At 37.0% G+C, this 23,584-nt stretch overlaps 1 pseudogene; it reads left to right on the forward strand.

The window, feature by feature from the left end:
- The first annotated feature begins 247 nt into the window (after positions 1-247).
- On the forward strand, positions 248-5,184 carry LOC105722036 (bifunctional purine biosynthesis protein ATIC-like; annotated as a pseudogene).
- The last annotated feature ends 18,400 nt before the right edge of the window (positions 5,185-23,584 follow it).

Consider the following 23,584-nt stretch of genomic DNA (forward strand, 5'->3'; position numbering starts at 1 on the left):
TGTCTTGGAGATATGTGAAACTTTGAACTTGAGAGAACAGATTTAGGGAGTCTGATGGAAGAAATTTCTAAGTAGAAAAGTGTTCAAGAGAAATAAAAAAGTTTGGGAAATTTGCAGACTGATGATGAAGAAACAGAAAAGAAAAACCCATTTTCTCCCTAATTTTCTGGGGAGAAATTAAAGCCTGCTGCAGAAATTTGCCTAAGTAACAAGGAGCTGCATGTTAATCACCAAGACAATGGGGAAAATGTCTCCGGGCCATGTCAGAGAACTTCACCACGGCAGCCCCTGCCATCAAAGGCCTGGAGGCCTAGGAGGAAACAATGGTTTTCTGAGCTGGACCTGGGGCCCATCTGTTATGTGCAACCTAGGGACTTGGCACCCTGCAATCCAGCCACTCTAGCCATGGCTAAAAGGGGCCAAGGTATCATTTGGGCCATGGCTTCAGAGGGTGCGAGCCCCAAGCCTTGGCAGCTACCACATGCTGTTGAGCCTGCAGGTGCACAGAGGTCACGAATCAAGATTTGGGAACCTCTGCCTAGATTTCAGTGGATGTATGAAATACCTGGATATCCAGGCAGAAAGTTGCTGCATAAATGGAGCCCTCATAAAGAACTTCTGCTAGGGCAGTGCAGAAGAGAAATGTGGAGTTGGAGCCCCCACACAGAGTCCCCAGTGGGGCACTGCCTAGTGGAGCCATGAGAAGCAGGCCAACATCCTCCAGGCCCCAGAACAGTAGACCCACTGACAGATTGTACCATACACCTGGAAAAGCCACAGGCACTTAATGTCAGCTCATGAAAGCAGCAGGGAAAGGGACTATACCCTGCAGAGGCACAGAGGTGGCGCTGCCCAAGGCCATGGGAGCACACCTCTTGCATCAGTGTGACCTGGATGTGAGACATGGAGTCAAAGGAGATCATTTTGGAATTTTAAGGTTTAATGACTGCCCAGTTGGATTTCAGATATGAATGGTCCTTGTAACCTCTTTGTTTTAGCCAATTTCTCCCATTTGGAATGGGTATATTTACCCAATGTCTGTGTCTAGGAAGTAATTAACTTGCTTTTGATTTACAGGCTCATAGGCAGAAGGGACTTGCCTTATTTCAGATAAGACTTTGACTTTTGGGTTAAATGAGTTAAGACTTGGGGGACTGTTAGAAGGGCATGATTGTGTTGTGAGATGTGAGGACATGAGATTTGGGAGGGGCCAAGGGCAGAATGATATGGCTTGGCTCTGTAACCGCCCCCTCCAAATCTCATCTTAAATTGTAGTTTCCATAATCCCCATGTGTCATGGGAGGGACCCTGTGAGTGGTAATTGAATCATGAAGGTGGTTTCCCCCATGCTGTTCTTGTGATAATGAGTGAGTGTTATGAGATCTGATGGTTTTATAAGTGTCTGACATTTTCCCTGCTGTCACTCATTCTCTATCCTACCGCCCTATGAAGAGGTGCCTTCTGCCTTGATTGAAGATTTCTTGAGGCCTCTCTAGCCATGTAGAACTGTGAGACAAGTAAACCTTTTTCCTTTATAAATTACCCAGTCTCAAGTATTTCATTATACTTTCATGAGAATAGACTAATACAATAAAAAACAATCAGATGTTCAGAAAGCAGTTTGTCAAACTATTGTTTAACTTAAATTGACATTGAAATCCAAATTAGCTACTCAAATGAGTTATAAATAAAATTAATTTGGAGATATTTCAAAGTTGGGTCAGGTGATTATAATGTGGTACTTCAGTGATCTGAACTTGAATTATCAAAATACTTTACTGAGACAGGAAAAAGAGACAGGAAGTAGAGACAATGTATTTTACCCTGTGCAAATGGCTGCTTCTAAGAACATGAAGTTTTGAGCACTCACAGAAAAGCAGCGCACTGCATACATTACTCCAGTGAGTCAAGGGAACAGCTGGGAGAAGCAATTCTATAGTAGTCTATATGTAACTGTGGCCACACTACAGCCTAATTTATTTATTACCTCATTATGTTTTTTACTATACAATTAACTCAAGCACATTACAAAGGATGTAAGAAATGTGTAAAAGTACAAAGGAGGAAAATACTATCTATATTCTCAACACTGAAACAAGATATTTGTTAATATTTTGAGATACTGATTTCTGAAAATTAATTTTACCTAGACCAATATTGGGTTAGTAGTTCTTCTTCTTCTTCTTCTTCTTCTTCTTCTTCTTCTTCTTCTTCTTCTTCTTCTTCTTCTTCTTCTTCTTCTTCTTCATGTTGGGGGATTGAACAGCTTACATTACTTTATCCTTCTATACATAAATTTGCATCTCATTTATTTCTTGTTTTATTTTGTTTTGTTCTAACCATTGAGTGGAATATAGCAAACTCAATTTCTCCTACCGTACTGTCACAATATACTTCTGACACAAGATATGGTGGAATTTCTCCCTATAGACAAACAAGCAAGCAATTCTGCAGCAGACATTGGCTTGATGCCCTCTAATTCAGTTAAATTCTGGCACTATCTATCTGGAGACAAAATCAGATTGCAAAGATTGAAGACTCAGTCCCACAAGACAGCCCCATTTCTGATGCCAGTCAAAAACCTCAAGTTATTTTCCCTGTGCTTTGGACCAGCTTGTTATAAATTCCCATAACTCCTTGGGTTCAATTTATTTGCTAGAGTGACTCACAGGATTCAGGTAAACACTTAAGTTTAAAGATTTATTACAAATGATGTATTGAAGGATAAAAACAAACAAACAGATGAAGAGAATGATAGGGCAAAGTCTGGAAGGGCCCCAAGCACAGGAATCTCTCTCCCTGTGGAGTTGGGGTGCACCTCCCTCTTGGCATGTTCATGTGTTCTTACCCACCTTCCTGAAAGCCCCCACATGTTCGGCAGACTCCTTGAACCCTACCACTTTTTGATTTTCATAGGCTTACATAGCTTACATAGGCATGATTGATATCAGTGGCCATTGGGGATCAACTTAACCTTTACCTCCTCTACCCTCCCCGGAGATTGGGGGCAGGATGAAAATTCCAATCCTCAAATCTCCTTGCTGGCTCCCCTGGCAACCAGCCCCCATACTGAGGCTACCCAGAAACCCCCCGTCAGCCAACTTACTAGCATACAAAAAAATCACTTCACTTTAAAGATTTCAGGAATATTAGGAGTTAAATGACAAGAAACATACCGCATGCATATTTCACAACTATAAAAAGGTAAGATTTTTTGATATGTTAAATTTCTTTGAAAATATTATTTCTATTTATTCTAAAATAGCTCAGTCTATATAAGCATAGAAAATTACTCAACAATATTTTTTCAATATTGGACGTCTGAACTTTCATGAGATTTGCAAAGAAACAAACAGTCCCTGTGCACGTGGTGCTGCCTCTGCTGCCTCCTGCTCACCCCGGACCCAGCGCCTGCTATCCTGGTTCCTAGCCAGCTCACCTTATTTAGTGTCTCTGACAAAACCTGCCTTGTGGAATTTGCAAGAGAGCTGACTTCTCTTCGTTTGAATCTGGTCACTTCTGGAGGGACTGCAAAAGCTCTCAGGGATGCTAGTCTGGCAGTCAGAGATGTCTCTGAGTTGACAGGATTTCCTGAAATGCTGGGGGACATGTGAAAACTTTGCATCCTGCAGTCCATGCTGGAATCCTGGCATATCCCAGAAGACAATGTTGACAGGTCCAGATTTGATTTCAATCTTGTAAGAGTTGTTCCCTGCAATTTCTATCCATTTGTGAAGACAGTGGCTTCTCCAGGTGTAACTGTTGAGGAGGCTGTGGAGCAAATTTACATTGGTGGAGTAACCTTACTGAGAGCTGCAGCCAAAAACAACACTTGAGTGACAGTGGTGTGTGAACCAAAGGACTCTGTGGCAGTGTCCACAGAGATGCAGAGCTCTGGGAGTAAGGACACCTCCTTGGAGACTAGACACCAGTTAGCCTTGAAGGCATTCACTCATATGGCATAATACGATGAAGCAATTTCAGATTATTTTGGGAAAGAATACAGCAAAGACATATCTCAGATGCTCTTTCAGTATGGAATGAACCCTCATCAGACCCCTATCCAGCTGTACGCACTGAAGCCCAACCTTCTCATCACAGTTTTAAATGGAGCCTCTGGATTTATAAACGTGTGTGATGCTTTGACTGCCTGGCAGGTGAAGGAAATCAAAGGTGTTAGGTATTCCAGCCCCGCCTCTTTCAAACATGTCAGCCCAGCAGATGCTGCTGTTGGAATTCCACTCCGTAAAGATGAGGCCGGAGTCTGCATGGCCCACGATCTCCATAAAACGCTTACACCCATCTCAACAGCATATGCAAGAGCAAGAGGGGCTGATAGGATGTCTTCATTTGGCGATTTTGTTGCATTGTCTGATATTCATGATGTACCAACTGCAAAAATTATTTCCAGAGAAGTATCTGATGATATAATTGTCCCAGGATATGAAGGAGAAGCCTTGATAATACTTTCCAAAAAGAAAAATGGAAATTACTGTGTTCTTCAGATGGACTAGTCTTATGAACCAGATTAAAATGAAGTTCAAACTCTCTTCGGTCTTCATTTAAGCCAGAAGAGAAATAATGGTGTTGTCAACAAGTCATTATTTAGCAATTTTGTTCCCAAAAATAAAGATCTTCCAGAGCCTGCCCTCCGAGATCTCATTGTAGCCACCATTGCTGTCAAGTACACTCAGTCCAACTCTGTGTGCTACACCAAGAACGGGCAGGTTATCAGCATTGGAGCAGGGCAGCAGTCTCATATACACTGCACTTGCCTTACAGGAAATAAGGCAACTATTGGTGGCTTAGACACCATCCACAAGTGCTTTTGATGAAGTTCAAAACGGGAGTGAAGAGAGCAGAAATCTCCAGTCCCATCGATCAAGATGTGACTGGAACCACTGGCGAAGATCAAGATTTGACAAAGTGGAAGGCCCTGTTTAAGGAAGTCCCTGAATTACTAACTGAGGCAAAGAAGAAAGAATGGGTTGACAAAGTGACTGAAGTTTCTGTCAGCTCTGATGCCTTCTTCCCTTTCAAAGATAGTGTAGACAGAGCTAAAAGGAGTGGTGTGGTGTACATCACGGCTCTCTCCGGTTCTGCTGCTGACAAAGTTGTGATTGAAGACTGCAACGAACTGGAATCATCCTCACTCATACAAACCTTCGATTCTTTCACCACTGATTTTACCACATGCTGTTTTCTGGTTTGCTTCTGTGTAGGTGAACAGTCATGTGTGAAACTTTGAGATTAACTTAAAAAAAAAGTACGTCTTAATCACTGGAAAAAAAAAGAAACAAACCAATAAATCTGACCCACACACAAGTAAAAAAGCAGGCAACAGAAACTGCCTGTGAGAATGATGACATGTCAGATGCAACAACGGAAAAGTACTTCAGAAAGTTATTAAAAACATGTTCAAAGAACTAAAGAAGACATGCTGAATAAAGTCAAGGAAGTTGCAATGATGACCATGTCTCACCAAGTAAGGAACATCAATAAAAGAACATAAATTATAAAAAGAAGTAAATGGAAATTTTGACTTGAAAACCACCACAATGAATTGAAAAATTCGCTAGAGGGGCTCAGCAGTATATTTGAATGAGTAGAATAAAGAATAGTGCACCTAAATATATATTGACCAAGATTATACAATCCGAAGGACACAAAGCATAAGGAATGAAGAAAAATAAATGGCACTTCACAGAAAATTGGGATGCTTTTAAAAGTACTAACATGCATAATGGCAATGCCAGAAAAGAGAATAGATAGAAGTGAAATATTTCCAAAGAAATATTATAATAGCTGAAAAGTTTCAACTTTGATTTTAAAACATGAATCTAAACATTCAAGAAGCTCAACAAACTCTAGGTAAATTAAAAAAGATGCACAGATAAATTATAACAAAATACTAAAAGTTAATTACAAGAAGATATTCTGAAAAGCAGTAAGAAAAAATAACTCATCACTAATAAGGTAGCCCCAATAAGACTAATAGCTTGATTCTTGATCAGAAACAATGTAGGCCAGAAGGCACAGATAGCATAGTCAAAGATCTTAAGACCCATTTATGCCTAATGTTCCATTATTGGAACACTGAACACTAAGCATATGGTATTTATTTATATCTTACTGTTTAAAATCATTGCCAAGGTCTGCTTTTTCAAAAAAATTGAAACCTCAGGCATAGAAAGGAATTTTTTTAAACCCTGCCAATTTGGAATCCTAAATCCAGAAATCTTTCAAATATGCTGATGAAATAAAGATAAGCAAAAACTGAGATAATTCTTGTGAGCAGACATACCTTACAAGAAATATTAAAGAAAGTTCTTCATAATGAAAGCAAAGGACTCCGAACAGTGATTTGAAACTGCATTTTTTAAAAAGAGAACTGGTAAAAGTAACTATCTAATTATAAAAAATGATAAAAATGCAGATTTCTTTCTCCTTTCTTATCTTAACTGATTTAAAAAACAATATATAAAACAATATGCATATAATTTTGTTTTGACATATACCATTAGAAATGTTATTTGCCAATAACAGAGCAAACTTGGGGTCAAGTCTGTATTGAGCTAAGTAAATGAATCCAAAGGGTAATTTGAACTCAAGGGAACAAATGAAAAGAAACAGAAATGTTAATTAGTAAAGTTAATATACCATCTATAAATACGTACTTGCTCTCCTTTCTTTTCCCAGTTTCCCTAAAAGATATATAAACTCATAAAAATGTATGTTTGGGTTTGTGACATATATAGTTGTAATAAGTGTAACAATAATGCCACATGCAAAAAAGAAAAGGTGAATATAGTTGTATAGGAATAACATATTCACATTAAGTTGAAATTAAGATATTATCAATGTGAAGCAGATACCGAAAAGTTAAAAGGTATATGCTAAACTCTAGTAAAACCACTAAAGAAATAAACATCCATATTCAGTTAAAAACAATAATTAAAATCATGCATTAGAAAAATACACTTCATGCAACAGCATTCAGTAACTGAGGAACAGAGAAACAAAAGTATCATGAGACATATAGCAAACAAAAAGTAAAACGTCAGACATAAATTCAACCACTTATATAACAATACAAGATGAAAATGAATAAAGAAACCCATTCAAAAAAAAAAAAATCAAACTGCAAAAGAATAAGATCTAATTATACATTTTATCCGGAAGACATAACTTCAGATTCAAAGATACAAAGAAATTGAGAGAAAAAGAATGGAAGAAAAATATATCACACCAACAACCATAAGAAAGCTGGAGTGGCTATGCTGATATCACACAAAATAGATGAGAAAACAACAAAAAAAATGTACTAGATAGAGAGAGGGGTATTTTATAATAATAAAAAGCCTCTATCTATCAGGAATATATAATGAAGCAGATATGTACCTAAAGCTGGATCTCCAAATGCGTAAGGCAAACTGACAGAAACGAAGAAGGAAGGGAGAAACAGACAATGCAACAGCAATAGCTGGAGACTTCAAACTTTACGTTCAAAATTAGATTGTCAAGTATGCAGAATTTCAACAAGGTGACAATACAAGCCTACTAGACCTAAATCTACAAAACACTCCACCCAACAAATGTACAATATAGATTCTTTTCAAATGCATGTGGAACTTTTTGCATGGTAGATCATGTGCTAGACCATTAAAAAAATAAATAAATTTAAAATAATGATAATAAACCAACATCTGTTCTCTGACCATGATGAAATGAAATTAACAACCAAAAACAGGAAAACAAATTGCAAAACATAAATATGTAGACATTAAACAGCAAAATCTGTATACATTGTAATTTTAAAAAAAGAAAATTAAGAAATATTTTGAAACAAGTGAAAAGGAATATACAACGTACCATAACTTCAGATGACATGATCTTATATCTTGTACATGGCAAATCCTAAGAAATGAACTAAAAAATTTAGAACTAATAAGCAAGTTCAGCAAGTATGCAAGAAACAAGATTAATAACAAAAATCAATTATATTTCTATATACCCGCAGTGAAAAATTTGAAAACTAAGAAAATAATTGCATTTACAATAGCATAAAAGAGGAATACAATTAGGAACAATTTTAACAAAATAATCTCAAATTCTTATTTTTAAAAACTATAAAACATTGTTGAAAGAAATTTAAGAAGATCTGAACAAATAGAAAGGCCTCTTCCATTCATGAATCAGAAGACTCAGTGTTGTTAAAATGATAGCACTCCCCAAATTTATCTACAGATTCAATGAAATTTCTTTTAGAATCTGAGCTTGTTTCTCTGTAGAAATTGACAAGCTGCTCCTAAAATTCCTATTAACTCAAGGGATCCAGAAATGCCATTAAAAGTCTGAATCCTACTGAATCTATCTGAAGAAGTAAGAGGTGACAGATTCACACTTTTTGATTTTAAAACAAAGCAACGATAATGAGACTATTGTGGTACTGGCCTAAGTATCCCAACAGAGTAATACAACAGAATTGAGAGATCAGAAGTAAACCCCTGATCCATGGTCAATAGACATTTTAAAAAGGTAACAAGAACATTAAATGGGAAAAGATAGTGTTTTCCACAAATGATGCTGAGACAATTGGAAAAAATCTTATGAAATCGGAACCTTGCCTCATACAGTATTCGAATATAACCTCAAAATGGATTGATGGTCTAAATATAAAAGCTCAAAAATATGAGAATTTTAGATGAATAATTAGGGATAAATTTGTGTGTACTCGGATTTGGTGATGCAGTCTTAGATATACCAAAAGCATAATCAAACAAGAAGTAAGTAAATAAATTAGAGTTTATTAAAATGAAAAACCTCTGTGCCTCAAGGAACACTGTCAAGAAAATAAAAAAGTCAACCCACAGACGAAAACATCTGATAAGAAACTTGTATATATAAAATACATATGCATAAAATATATGTATTTTGTGAACACAGACATACATACCTATATATGTAAATTCTTTCAACTCAATAGTAAAAAGGCAAATAAGCAATTAAAAAGAAAATGGACAAAGGGTCTGAATAGCTGGTTCTCCAAAATAATGTATCCAAATGACCAATAAACACAGAAAAAGATGCTTGAATTATTAGTCATCAAGAAAATGCAAACCCACAGTAAAATTGAATTAAAAAGGAAGAAGGCGAGAATGGAATCATCTTGAAATATTTGGCTTAATCATTTATTTTTCATATCATACCCACTAAGATGGCTAGGATCAAAAAGTCAGATATCTGTAAATGTTGGTACACATGTAGAGAAATTGTAGCCCTCATAAACTTCTGAGAGGAATGTAAAACATTGTAGCCATTTTTGTAAAATGTTTTACAGCTCCTTGAATGGTCAAGCATAGAGTTACATTGTAATCCAGCAATTCTATTTTTATGCATGTGTCCAAGAGAAAAGAAGACACGTGTCCACCAAAAAACCTACACATAGATATTTATAGCAACATTATTCTTAATAACCAAAAAGTAAGAACAACCCAGATGTCTATAAACTAAAGAATGGATAAACAAAATGTGATAGAACTATACAATAGAATGTCATTCAGTTATTTAAAGTAATGGAATACTGATCCATGCTATAACATGAATAAGCTTTAAAAACAGTGTGCTAAGTAAAAGTTATAAAATACAGAGTTTTATATGGCTCCATTCACATTAAATGTCCAGAACAGGGAAATCTGTAGTGACAGGAGGCAGATTAGTAGTTACTTAGGACTTGGAAAACAAGCGAATACGGAAGTGATAATATATACAGATTTCTTTTTGAGGTAATAAAAAATTCTGAAATTGATTTTTTAAAAATTTCACAACTAATAAATTATTGGGTTTTTTAAAGTTCACAACTGTGTGAACTAAAAAAAGTTTAACTTCACATTTTAACTGGGTAAATTTTATGGTGTGTGAATTATATATCAATAAAACTGTAACCAGAAAAAGTGAAATCTCTTAAATATGCAAAATGAATGACTATAATGGGAAAATTGAATTAAAAAGGAAGAAGGCGAAAACGGAATCATCTTGAAGTCTTTGGCTTAATCATTTATTTTTCATTACCATTACTGCCTATGATTTTAACAGTCAAGACTGCATTTTTCATTTCTATTTGCCAAATCTAGCACAATGACTAATGTACTGATAGAATAAACATGAGTATCGAAATTAGATGCTACAGAATCATGATTACTCAAGAGTTTATTTCTATCAAAATTAGCTCATAGCAAGGGATTGCCGGCCGTGGCCTATTCTGCATCCACTCTAAAGGAAAGCCTCTCATTGATCTCAATAATGAGGGGCAACCTTGAGGAAAACTTGACTGTTGTCCTTACACCTTATTTGCTATCACAGGTTGAGTCCAACCTACCACTTAACAGAGTGCCTTGCATATGATAAACATTTACTGGTATTTACTAAGTGGATGGATCAACTATCACAGAAAAGCAGATGCTAATATGTCCTTGATTTCTTGCACACGCAGGACAAAAGAGGCATCTCTTTTTTTCCCTTTAATTAAGAATATAAAGGTTGACAAACAATAACTTCACTTTTTTTTTTTTTTTTTTGAGGATGGAGTTTCACTCTTGTCACCCAGGCTGGAGTGTGGCTCACTGCAACCTCCACCTCCTAGTTTCAAGTGATTATCATGCCTCAACCTCCCGACTAGCTGGCATTACAGGCACCCACCACCATGCCCGGCTAATTTTTATATTTTTAATGGAGATGAGTTTTCACCATGTTGTCCAGGCTGGTCTTGAACTCCTGACCTCAGGTGATCCACCCGCCTTGGCGTCCCAAAGTGCTGGGATTACAGACGTGAGCCACTGTGCCTGGGCCTTCACCTTTTAATAGGGCCATCATCCATCAAAGAAAGGCTGTGTTTCCATTTTGAATGTGATAGCCTAAAATGCCATTAGCCTATATAAAATTCTATTAGACTATTCTCTGGTCCAATTAAATTTCATTTACTAAGCATTGAACAATAGGACCATTCATTCCCCCTAAGAATCATTTACTGATGATCCCTCAAATCATCACTTTTTCCCATCTCTCCTACATGAAAGGATATATAGGCATCTGGACATCATTGAGTTATTGGGTAATGACTGTCCTGTGATTTTTCCCCTGTGCATATTAAATAAATTTGTATGCCTTTTTCTCCTAAGAATCTGCCTATTGTAAGTTCACTTTTAACTAACCTTCAAAATAGGATGGCGGGAAAGCTTTACCCCTTTCCCTTACAAATCACATCATTTTCATTCTGTCTTTGTATCCAATTGTTCTTTGTGGCTGTCATTTGTTGATTTGGTTTTAACATTCTTTCAAACTATTGATACATAGGGAATATGCATGTTTTTCTCATAGTTTGGCTCATTTACATTTCATTGATTTTTGGTCCCCAATTTAACATTATTTGCCATCTAATTTTATTTGCCTTGGCAGATTTTTTTTTTTTTACGCTTCCAGTGTCAACTTTTCTGACTTATCAAGATATCTCAGAACGGAATGAGATTTACTAAGTATAAAAACACAAAAAAGATGCCTGAAATAGTTACGGTGAGTTCATGCATGGCCGAAAAAAATTGCATGGAATTTTGTATCAAATGTTTCACAATTGTAGAGTTGGACATTTAATAAATCAATTTTTAGATGTTTTACAATATGATACTCCATAATTCCATGAAGAATTTGTAATTTATTATTTGGAATATAATATCTTTCATTTTACACTGACACCAAACTGTGGAGGAGGAAAAAATAATTTTCTCTCTACTCTCACAAGTTCTTAGCTAGAAACTCAATAATAAAAGATTAACAAGAGAAAAACAAACGTGTGCTGAAATGTATGTTTCATATACAAGAGAGATACCCAGAAAGTAACTCTTCAAGAGGTGGCTCAGAATCCCAGCTTTTATATGATACCTTCAACAAAAAATAATACACGTCTAGATGAGTGATAAGGCAAAGAAAAGGACCTTGAGCCTCTAGGGGTGGAGAATTGTGGAAAAGCAAACATAGGGTGGATTATGGTCAGCTAGTAAGGTTTGCTAATAAATTTTTCTGGTGTGGCTCCAGGCTCATGCGATGTAAAGTTATCTCTGTGATAAACCTTTGTCCTTCCTGGTAGAAAGGGGAGAAGGGACACCTTTACTTTTGCAAATTTATACCCAAGACAGAGAGCTCGTCTTGTATCTACTTCTTCCCAATTGCCTTCAGCTCAAAATAATCCTCACGCTAAAGTGTCTTGTTTTGGGGTGGTATATTCCACTACCCTTCAAAAACTGCTCAAGACAAATGTACATAACACATCCATACACACACGCATTCATATCATGCAAATTAAAGAACAAAATAATTTAGACCATGTTTATCACTGAAATGGAATAGTAAAATAAGATGCTTTTGCTTCTGCTTTTCTCCAGTGAAGGATCATCTTACACTATGAAACTAATACAAGCTGCCAAACTAATGTAAGCACCTCTTCTCTAATGTAGAGATTAGTCCTAGATTCCACTTAAATTAAAGCAATATATTTCATTTCTAAAATTATTAATCAGCTTAGCCTATCATGGACAAAATCTCTTCTAATTATCTTCCAGAGGTGTATTTGGTAAGACTTTCTGAAAAAGAACCAGATTCATGGTCTGGTTTGCAATTGCTTAGGCTGAAAGAAAGCTATCTTTGATAACTTTAATCACATAATTTATGCTTAACATTTTAGTAGTTGCCATGGAGACTTCAGAGTCAGTTTCATATGTTAAATATAGCGTTCTTTTACTTGTACCTAATTTGCATTTTAAAGACCTAATGTCTATCATTTCTCCTCTAGTGCCCTTGGTGATAGTAGATTTTTAATGTGTTACCTGACATCTTCAACACTGTCCACAACTTTTTTTTTTCCAAAACTGATTTTAGGACTCACAAAAAGTAAGTTTGCTGAATTACCATTAAAAGGGTTTGCTATTTACCATTAAAATAGTATGCTATTTACAATATTCACACAAGCAAAGCATTATTATTGGCCAACTATCTAATGATTTCATTTTAATTCTAACCCTTTGTAACAAATATCATAATTATGCATGAAAATGATACCGTGGAAGGATGACCACACACAAAAGATGATATAGCTTCTCCCTTTGTCTCACTAATTTTATGTACATTCAGCTATCTCTAGGATCATTTTATTCGCTGATAAAATGAGGATAATGTGCATTGTATCAAGCCCACACGTTTTTGTGAGCACTGCAAACTAAGTGCATGAAAGCACTCTACTTAATGGAAAAGTTTTGTGTAAATGTTACCCATTATATACTTCCTGTAGATTCAGGTAGAAAGAAATGTATATGAATATTTAAACAAACAAATATGGCAGCTAAATGAGACAACTGAGGAACTCCTGTACTGCAAATTTGGTAGGACCTGGTTTACATTAACCTGTGATACTTCAATTGTGCCCTCAGAAACTGTGCTTCTGCATATAGTAGTTTTATTCTATTCCGGTATGCTTGTTACTTGGAAGACACTGGGATCTCTTGCTGAGCTTTAAAATGCCTTATATTTATGTTGTACAGAAAAGAGCAATAAGATGTTTTCAACCAAAGTGTGTTCCCTTTAAATAAAATAATAATAATAAATGAAAAGATGGGACAGCAATTTCAAAGTCATGAAGATTTGCTATTGATGCTTAAGAAAACCTATCACAGATATTGCACTTTTTACTTATGATTTTACTTTCTTCTTTGACTCAAATTGGTCACCATATTTGATATTTAAAAGAGAAAAGATATGTATTTGTTGAGTATGATGTTTCTGCAGAAGTAATTACTTGTCTTAATGATTCATCCAGATACATTGTCCCCAATTTAAAAAAAATAGAAATTGAATGTTGCAAATATTGGAGGATAGTGGCTTAAGAGGTAGAAAAGAAAAGAGAGAGAATATTTGTTGCTGCATTTCTTATTTTTATTATTGTTGCAACTTATAATCATAAGTTGCAATAAATAGATCATTTCTTTTAGGGGCATGGTACGCGAAGGAAAATTTAGAATATTCTGGAATGTATGTCCATAGGAAATAACAATCTCGATTACTGTGGAAAGTTAGGACTAAAATAACATATTTAAGAAAATCAGCATTTAGATAATAGCTAAAGGTCTGGGAGTATGAGCAATTGCCCAGAAATAGTGTTTATTTTAAAAAGGATGATGTCCAAGGAAGAAACTTTGTAAAATGCTAACACTTAAGTTGAAAAGAAAAAGTTGAAGTGGATATAGAGGTTTTGCCAAAAGTCAGGTGGGCAGGTAAAGTTGTGGATGTCTAGTTTAAGTTCTTGGCTCACGTGTGTAATCCCAGCACTTTGGGAGGCCAAGGCAGGCTGATCACTTGAGGTAAGGATTAAAGAATGGTTTTGTAGAAACCCTGTCTCTACTAAAAATACAAAAATTAGCCGAGCATGGTGGCGTGTGCCTGTAGCTCCAGCTACTCAAGAGGCTGAGGCATGAGAATTGCCTGAACTCAGGAGGTGAAGGTTGCAGTGAGCCAGTGTTGTGTCACTGTACTCCAGTCTGGGGAACAGAGTGAGACTTTACCTCAAAAATAAATAAGTAAATAAATAGTAATTTAAGTTCTGCTTTTTATCCTGTGTCTCAGCATAGGGCTGCACACGTCAAAGAACTGGGGTCTCTTCCTAATTCATATGCAGATTCCATAAGGGTTAGCAGCATCTGTGTTGGGAAAGACAAGAAAGGCTTTAGGAAATACATGGTTATAACGGTGGGAGAGAGGGAAAAAGCCACGCATTTCAGTGACTTAGAAAGACTTTTTAAGAGGGCTGGTGAAAAAGCCTACTTTATACCTAAGTGAGATACAAGACATACAAAGAAGTCTCTGAGAGATAGAGATGGATCTTGTCGATAGAAGCCTGCTGATGGTTCATGGTATTTTTGCTTATTCATGTATAGAGATTGAATGTGATTGCCAAAGTTAATTGGGAAGGGGTCACGACTGAATAAGCTGTGCTCTAAGCAAAGCTATTGTTTTGCCTGGCAAATTTAACTTTTGAATATTTAAACTTCTGTTTTTATTTACCGAGAACATCAACCAAAAAAAAAAAAAAAAGACAAAGGAAAACTTTTGAAGGACAGTAGCTAAATATGTTTTACCTAACAATATGATGATGAAAATTTGTAAATCCAAGATAACATCATTTTTTCCTTGCCAAAAACCTCCCCCAGAAGTGTTTTCTCTGGTGCTCAGGCTGACAGCGAGAGCAATGGAGGATTTCCATCAGATCAATTGTGCACTGAGGTTTTTTCAACATTGTGTGTGGGACTTTGACTTTAAATAAAGATGATATTTCTATTTATAATAGCATCAAGGTGCATGACATAATAAAATCAATTTTGAAAAATGGCTATTGCATCATGACCACTCTCTTAAAATTTATTAATATATAAAGATAAATTGCTAGAGTTTTAGTTCAAGATACAATGGAATAAGCACACAGTGTCTCTCGAATTATGCATGAATAAAACTTGGAATCAATGCTAGAGCAAGGTGTTTTAGTATTCAAAAGTAAATAGCATGAGGTTAATTAAAGGAAAAGACCAGAATTTAAAGTGCCAACTAAATGGCCATGAGATTAACATTTTTTCCTCCTTTTCCATCCCTGGTCTAGTCTCAACACAGCCCCAAATACTGGAAATTGGCAGAGAAGCCCTAATATTTTGTCTCAGAAGGAAAGGGAAGCCCTCATGCTCAGATAAAGGGAAAAATTCCACCACCACATCCCCTCAAGCTTTTTTTCTTAATATTTTCTTCTTGGGCCATTGTCCTTAAAAAATTCTGTGACAGTAGAAGTAATGGGAACCCACAAGGCTCAAAATTCTTAGGGAGCTGAAGCTGCTTCTCACATCAGAAAAGCTTTGGTCCCAAGATGGAGAAAAAACCCACATTAATTTTTTTTTTCTCTCTCTGTCCTTCAGGCACTCGTTTCTGGTTGTAGGCACAGTCACAGCAATACACAGCACAGGGTAACAAAAGCCCCAGCTCTCTTAATGGGGAACTAAAAGGAGAAACACTGGGAACTGGGAAACACTGGGGAGATTATGGAGAAAGAAGAACTCAGGGAAACAACCCTCTAAAGTGGCCTGTGAATTCCTGGGCTTCCCTGTAAGCTATTTGTGTGTAGATCTGCTTCTCCTCGGCATGCTAAAGAATGAGAGACCTGAAATAAAAGGCAGTTCCCAAGGGCCAGACTGGATACAGAGTGGCATGCACGGGAGACAGTTCAAAATAACACTTGCAGGAATTTGAAAGCTGAAATTATGTTGAAGCCAAAGACCACAGAATGCATGCTGGAACTTGCAACCTAAACCTAATTATGTTGACTACCTGCTAGAAACAAAAATCGATATTTTCCATACGATTTAAACAAGATTCATAACATGGTATTAAACTATCTAAGATACAATAAAAATTATACAAAGAAAAAGGATTACATCAACTTACATAGGCAAAGACATTCAATAAATGTCAAAGATAAAACAACATAGATGTTTGAATTTTATCACAAAGACTAAAAGCAACTATGATAAAAATGAGTCAGAGTTGTCATTGGAAGTAATTTTGAAACAACTGGGAAAAAAGAAGCCATCAGCAAAAAAAAATTACAAGATATAACAATGGGGCTGGGGGGCTTAGTGGTGTGAGCCTATAGTCCCAGCTTCTCAGGAGGGAGAGGTGGGAGGATCACTTGATCCCAGAAGTTCAAGGTTAGCCTGGGCAAAAAACAAACGAAAAAAACATATAAAGATAAACTAGATAGAAAATTCAAAATTGAAAATTGCAATAATCAAGAAGAAGACAGGAAAGGCAGAAAGAAGGAGGAGGAGGAGTGGGCAAAGAGGAAGGGGAGAGAGAGAGGCAGGAGAGAAAGACTTCTAACTGGATGGCACAATGCCAGAATAGAGAGCACAAGAGAGTCAGTGAAAGTAAAGGTGGATCAACGTAAATGATTAAATCTCAATTACAGTGAGAAATACAGTTTTAAAAATGAATGGAACCTCAAGGACTTGTGGGACAATACGTATCATATCAGCAGAGGGCTGTGGACACAAAAGTATTTGAGATGGGTCTCAGTCAATTTTGAAAGTTTACTTTGCCAAGGTTAAGGACACCCCCATGAAACAGCCTCAGGAGGTGCTGACAACATGTGCCCAAGGTGTTCAGGGTACAACTGGCTTTTACACATTTTAGGGAGGTGTAATACATCAATCCATACATGTACAATGTACTGTTATTCCCATCGAATAGTACCGAATATTAAACGCATTTAATAAAAAGATCTTCCAAACAGGCTTTGTGTGGGAGATAAGGCCATTTTATTTCCTGTTTGGGTGCAAGCCAGCAGAATCCGAGAAAGGACAGGTGAAGGGAGTAAGGGTGGGAATTGCTTTTATAGGTTGTGGCAATTTTTGGGGGGACAGGGGTGTTATAGAGTAAGATCAGTTACAGTGGTGGGGGGTGGGGGCAAGGCGTATATATTACCATATGTTTGGTTACAATGGCAGGTGGGGTAAGGCGGAAGGGTAGTTAAGATGGCAGGATGGGGTGAGGAGTATTTACATTATCACAAGAACAGTTAAGATGGCAGTGTGGGGTGAGAGGTTACTCTGGGGGAAGCTCCTGCTGGGAGATTAGGAATAATGGTGAACACAGGCAGGGGGTGGGGGGCCGATCAGCTAAGTCAGGCAGGACTTCAGATTTTCTGAGTCCAGGCTTGCACATGGAGACCTGACATGTACATTGATCAAATCTGGAAAGGCAGGATAATTTGAAGTGGGTGTTTCTAGGTCACAGATTTAAGTTCATAGATTTAAAGATTGTGATTGGCAATTGGTTGAAGGAGTTATTATCTAAAGATCTGTAATCAATAGAAAGGAATGTCTGGGTTACAATAAGAGGCTGTGGAGACCAAAGTTTTATCATGTGGATGAAGCCTCCAGGTAGCAGGCTTCAGAGAGGATAGATTGTAAATGTTTCTTATCAGGCTTAAGGCCCATATTGATGATAATGCTGGTCAGCTAGTCCTGAACCCTCAATGGGAGGATACCATAATGAGGCATGTCCAAGGCCCCCTTCCATCATGGCCTAAACAATTTTTTCAGGTTAATTTTGGAATGCCTTTGGTGGAGAGAAGGGGTCCCTTCAGATGGTTAGGGGCTTAAAATTTTATTTTTGGTTTACAGGGGTACTGATTAGCACACTCTTCTCATACTGAGATTGCTGCATTTGTCTGAGTACCATGAAAACTGGCTGAAATAGTACAGAGGGTCCAAATAGATGTCTTCCCCTTTCCCCACTGACTAGCAAAAGCAACTTCAGCAGATATTTAATTTGCAAAGAATAGGCTTAGTTTGCATGTTTTATTTCCAAATATGTCAGTTCTGCAATACAACAGTTAGGAGATTATTTTCAAGCAGGTCTCATTATGTAAAATTTTCCCACATTGTAAGGTTATAAAATTTTTTATTTTAGTGTTGAAACCATCAAATGCCCCACTATGCCTTGATGATGATAACCTTTTTTATTTTTTTGTAAAACTGAATGAGTAAACACACAAGAGACCTAAGTTCTTCTACAATCCAGGGGTGAAATTGAAGGAAAACAAGGGCTGGAGCTAGGAGACATTTGCAGGCTGAGTGAAGGTAGAGTGGCCAGGGAGAAGACCCAGCTTGTGAGCGTCTAAGGACATCAGTAAGAACATGAGACATGTCTAATGGGATTTTTTCTACTTTGTTCTTTGTTTTTCATAAAAAAAAAAAATATGCTGTATGCCATCAAAACCTCATCTCAGACCCCGTAAAAGTTTTGCATAGGTGGATTTTTGTAATTAATATTGTCAAGAACTTAGTCCTGCCTGACCTAGGCACAGGAGTCAGTGCTTTGTAATCGATTCAGTTTAGGGAGTAATGGAGACCCCCCCTGTGACTTCCTGAGACTCTTTCAGATCATTCTCAAAGTCAAAGTTATTTTCATGACAACATTAAAACATTATTTGCCCTTTTCACCTTTACGTTCTCATGAGAATACAGTAGAGATTTCTAAAGACTCTGTAATGTCTTATATCACAGCAGATTGAATTCAGAAGCAGATATGAGAGTCCAGCTACTTGAATATAAGGCCGGCACTAAAGACATTAAGCAATACCACTTGTCAAAAGACAAAACTACAAAAATTTAAAGCTCTCAATTGGCTTCACTGTGATTCTAGAGTTGGGTAGTACTTTTGTTCCATAAAATAGAATAAAACTTCCAATAAATAGAGAAGGTTGGTTTTATAAACAGAAAATGCTGAAGAAAGCAGAAGCAAAGAACAAAAGGCAGATTGGTTATTTTAAAGTTACGTTCCCCGTGAAACAGGAACAGGGAGACTGAGCAATAGAGAAATAACTAATTGCTGCACATCAGGTTACTTAGGTTAAAACAGAAGGACCTTCCTTATCGTGCTCACTGAAACTGGTCTGTTTGGTTAATTAGGCTTTTATCTCACTCTTGTGATTTCTCTGTAAGTCAGATAATAACTCAGTACTGGTCTGGTGACATGCAGCTTTAGCATGGGTGACTCCATTTTTATTTTTGTTTTTAATCTGGTCCATTGGAGCTTAGTCCAAAACCATGCTCTTCTATAATGGTTACTCAATACACTCTTCTCACTAATTTCTTTGTTTTACCATTAAGCATTTTGATTCTTATCATTCATTTCTTTGATTTTGAAACTGGGTTTTTTAATGAAAATGTTAATTATATTAACTTAAAATGGCTTATTAATGTTATTTTAAAGGAATTGATTAATAAGAACTTTTAAAATATCTTAGTACTAATATGGTAAATGTTGATAGATGCAACTCACATCAACAAAAACTCTTTTGATTTCAAAATAATTTTAAGATTGTCCTGAGATAAAGAAGCTTGAGAATCACTAAGCTGAGGAAGAAATCTAAGCTGCCAGGTTATCTTTAAAGGCAGACATGTGGATCATCGTTGTATTAACTAAAACCAGAACCACTGAGGAGGAGGAGCCTTGAAGAAAGGAGTTGGGAGCAACATGGTGCTTCACAGGTCTGAGCTCAGGAGGGTAATAAGCTGGTGAAATGGCTTTGGAACATATCAACACAGAGAAAAGAATTAAATCTCAGGTAACCCAGGGACAGTGCTAAGAGCGAAAACTGTAGTGTGAACCCTGAAAATCTGAGACAGGTCTCAGTGAATTTAGACAGTTTATTTTGCCAAGATTGAGAATGCTCGCCCATGACACAGCCTCAGGAAGCCCTGATGACATGTGCCCAAGGTGGGCGGAGCACAGTTTGGTTTTATACATTCTAGGGAGACATGAGACATCAATCAACATAGGTAAGATGAACATCGGTTTGGTCTGGAAACAGGAGACCACTCAAAGCAAAGGCAGGAAGACTAGAAGCTCAGAGGGGGCTTCCAGCTCATAGGTAGATAAGAGACAAATGTTTGCATTCTTTTGAGTTTCTCATTAACCTCTCCGAAGGAGGCAATCAGATATGCATCTATCTCACTTGATCAGAGAGGTGACTTGGAATGGAATAGGAGGCAGTTTGCCCTAAGCAGTTCCCAGCTTGACTTTTCCCTTTAGCTTAGTGATTTTGGGGCTCTAAAATTTATTTTCTGTTCACAGTAGGGTACTGAAAACGAAACCTTCCCAATATCAAATGTTTCCAGAGTGAGAGTGAAGAAGGACTTGAGAGGATGTGGTGAGAGATTCCGTAGCAGGGAATTTTTGGTTAGTAATCATCTTTTATTACTTAGTGTCACTTTAAACAAAATAATACTTAGACTACTATTACTTGTAATGGTTATATACATGGATATAGTCGCAATCTCACCTTGTGTGTTGAACATTGTGAGTGCGTGTGTGTGTGTGTGTGTGTGTGTGTGTGCAAATTTCATGCAGCAAATGCTTTCTGTTTTTCTTACTTTGCTTTTTAATCTGTTTTCATCCATTTTTTGGGCCGGTTTCAGAACCACACAACTTCAAGGCTGGCATGTGAAATGGCTTAATATTTCAATTTTAAAACAAATTATTCTCTGTATTGTTTAACTTCCAAATCCTGAAGAATGGAAATGTCATTTTGGAAGTGTCAGCAGGCAGCTCACAATTGGAGCACTTAGCTTGCAATTGGGTATTCCAGACAAACGAAACAACCACCCCAACCTCCACCAGCACCACAGAAACAATGCGGCTAGTGGGAGCGCAAATAATTTGAATGTTTGGCTTTCAGTTTTTTACTGTAAAGCACTGCGGTCCAGTTGTATTGGATCTTAACTCTTTTGTGTCCCTCGGTGATATGAGGAGCACGGTGTAAGGCACTGGCTAATGTAATCTAATTCAACATCAGATTGATGGTTGATGTTTATAATTTAATTCAACTTTAAGGACTGTTTCTTCAGCCTTTAATAAAAGATAATTTTCGTATAAAGAGTTAAGAATTCTTTCACTTTATTCTCAGAGGTCCTTTCGCCTCTTATTTCCTACCCCGTAATATCAACGCTGTTCTGCGCATAGAGCCTTTCACTCCTGTATTGTTTGTCCTCTTTATGCTGATTGATATGTTAATTTAAGTGACAGCTATAGAGCAGTATTCACATGCTTTACATAAGAATAGAGGAATAAAAATGTGAATACGACACACTTGTTCGCCTTGTTTCACTTAAGAAAGGTGAAAAATTGAATATGAAAATTAGAAACTGACAAAAATAAAGAGTATTTCTTGTTTACAGAACTTTTGTTCATCAATTTCACCTCATGGTTTGTATTCATCATTCAAGATATCGTTTTTGGGGTTTGTTAGGTTTTTTGTTTGTTTGAGAGGAGATTCTCTAACAGCATAATGTGTACTTTTTCTCTGCAGGTGTTTTATAAGATGCTAGGAAATGGTGTTTCATGATGAGAAATCTCTTCAACAGGAGGAAATCTTTGTCACAAAAGGAATGTCCAAGAAATGTGATGCACTCTAATATTGTATGAGGCAAAATGCACAACAGGTAATGCCTCACTGGAGAGTTATCTAGAGTTTGAAGTAACAGTTCTATTTCCCTTCTGAGTTAATACATGACTCTGGGAAGTCGTGGAGAGAGAAAGTTCAGTGACGTGATCTGCTCCCAGAAACACTGTGAAAAGCATATGCCTCATATTCTAAGATGAATGAATCAAGAAATTACTAGGAAAGCCAACCACACTATACATTTGGAATGAGTTACAGTCATGCACAGCATAGCAACCTTTCTGTCAATGACAGTCCAGGTGTATGTCAGGGGTCCTATAAGATTGTAATACTATATTTTTACTGTACCTTTCTATATTTAGAATGTTTAAAGACACAAATATTTCCCATTGTTTTACGGTTGCCTACAGCATTCAGTACAGTAACCTGCTGGGCAGATTTGTGGGCTGGGAGCAGTGGGCTGTACCATATAGCCTAGGTGTGTGGTAGGCTGTACCATGTAGGTTTGTGTAAGTGCCGTCTGTGATGTTCATACAATAAAGCAACCTGACATCGGTGCTCAGAACACGTCCCCTTTGTTAAGCAACATGTGATTTTAATCCACTTCTACTTATCATGTGCTTTTAAGCTAGTTCATGACAAATGCAGCCACTCCATAATGGCCCTCATATTTTGTAAGCACATTAAAATACAGGTTACAATACTTTCGTCTTTTAAAACAGATCAAAAAACAGTGAATAAGTAGTGATTTCACTTCTACGGAGTGGAAGGACTTTGTAAGATTTTGGAACCTCTGTGGAATTCCACTTTAAATTTAGTACCATCCTTCTTGGTATGTCAATATGGAGAATCTCATCTTCATGAATAAATGTAATTCAAGGGAAAAAAATAGCACAATGCTCAGCGGAAATTTAGAGAGAAAAGAGTAAAACTACTTCTCTCTGGGAGTGTCTGCACAAGATTGAAAACCTAGTATTTGTCAGTAACTGGATAGATGCTGGAAGGTAGCATTTAAATTACTCTATGTAATTGAAACTTGGATATTCCGTATTTTATATTATTGTATTAAAAATTCGATTGAGAACATAGTCCAATATTCTTATATTTATTGAAAAACATGATATTAATGGCAGCATAATGTTAATTAAATAGATACATTTAAAAGTGATTTTTCTGGTTTGGAACATTGTTCATTTTGTTTTTGTTTTTGGGGTTTCTGAGGTGGAGTCTCTCCCTGTCACCCAGGCTGGAGTGCGGTGGCGCGATCTTACCTTGCTGCAATGTTTGCCTCCTGGGTTCAAATGATTCTCCTGCCTCAGACTCCTGAGTAGCTGGGACTACAGGTGCCTGCTACCACACCCGGCTAATTTTTTATTTTTAGTAAAGACAGTTTTCACCATGTTGGCCTGTCTGATCTCGACCTCCTGACCTCAGGTGATCTGCTCACCTTGGCCTCCCAAAGTGCTGGGATTACAGGCATGAACCACCGTGCCTGGCTTGGAACATTAAGCCTAATAAAAGTGCTATGTCATGTCC

This window comes from Aotus nancymaae, unplaced genomic scaffold (genome assembly GCF_030222135.1).
Source record: "Aotus nancymaae isolate 86718 unplaced genomic scaffold, 86718_ANA_hifiasm-v0.15.2.pri h1tg000065l, whole genome shotgun sequence".
Taxonomy (NCBI): domain Eukaryota; kingdom Metazoa; phylum Chordata; class Mammalia; order Primates; family Aotidae; genus Aotus; species Aotus nancymaae.